Source organism: Cornus florida, unplaced genomic scaffold, assembly GCF_030987335.1.
Source record: "Cornus florida cultivar Cherokee Brave unplaced genomic scaffold, ASM3098733v1 CherokeeBrave_3.0.0_Hap2_Chr08, whole genome shotgun sequence".
In the NCBI taxonomy this organism is placed as follows: Eukaryota; Viridiplantae; Streptophyta; class Magnoliopsida; order Cornales; family Cornaceae; genus Cornus; species Cornus florida.
Window position 1 is genome coordinate 50,958,393 of NW_026775578.1, and position 1,003 is coordinate 50,959,395.

Below are 1,003 nucleotides of genomic sequence, written 5' to 3' on the forward strand. Positions count from 1 at the left end.
GGAGAAGAAGCTATGATTTCAAAACCTTTTGTGAGTTCTTTTCAATTTATTTCTGTACTTGAAATTTTTCTTTTTACTTGTTATCATTGAACTTAGCCTAAATTGTTAGGAGAATTCTCTAAATTAGACATGGCTAATAATGGTGATAATCCCAATCGGGCACATATGCCACAAGCACCTATTCCTCCACCACAACCACAATCGAGGGATCACTTCATTCCCACCTCATATACATCCCCTTATTGCTTTCAATTTCCACAATCTGATGCAACCCACTTTGAGATCAAGCCAGCTATGATCCAAATGCTTCCAACTTTCCATGGGTTTGCTACTGAAGATCCCTATAAGCACATAGATGAATTTCTAGAATTGTGTTCAACTACCAAGTTGTCCATTCTTTCTAATGATGTTTTTAGGATGAGACTCTTCCAATTTTCTCTCAAGGACAAAGCTAGAACTTGGTTGTACTCCCTACCTCATAATCCCATAAGCACATGGGATAAGTTACAACAAGAGTTCTTAAAAAAATACTACACTGTGGGTAAAACCACACAAATAAGAAAAGAGATCATGGTGTTCTCCCAAATCCCGGCTGAACAACTTCATGATACATGGGAGAGATACAATGATCTTCTGAGAAAGTGTCCACACCATGATTTTGCTAAATGGCATTTGGTGCAAATCTTCTATAATGGATTACATGATCCACATAGGAACATGGTAGATGCTTCTAGTAATGGTGGTTTTCTGCATAAGAGCCCAGATGACGCTTGGGAGCTATTTGAGGCCATAAGTGAAAATTATGTTCAACATGCTTCTTCCTCTAAGTCTAGGTCCACTCTTGGTATCCATCAAGTTGAAAGTTTGTATGAAGCAGAAAAATCTAGAGAGCTTGCCACTCCAATGGAAGTGTTGAATCGAAAGTTTGACCAAGTTTTATTAGCTGTTAGTACTATTAGTTCTTTTCAACTCCTCTTTGCCAAATGAGGTGTGTTCTGTCTGT

General features: G+C 38.1%; 1 non-coding gene across 1 annotated transcript; it reads right to left on the reverse strand.

The window, feature by feature from the left end:
* Positions 1–553: 553 nt before the first annotated feature.
* On the reverse strand, positions 554–659 carry LOC132272208 (small nucleolar RNA R71). Its single transcript, XR_009469990.1, has one exon. It is a non-coding gene; the product is annotated as a small nucleolar RNA R71 (small nucleolar RNA).
* Between the last annotated feature and the right edge of the window lie 344 nt (positions 660–1,003).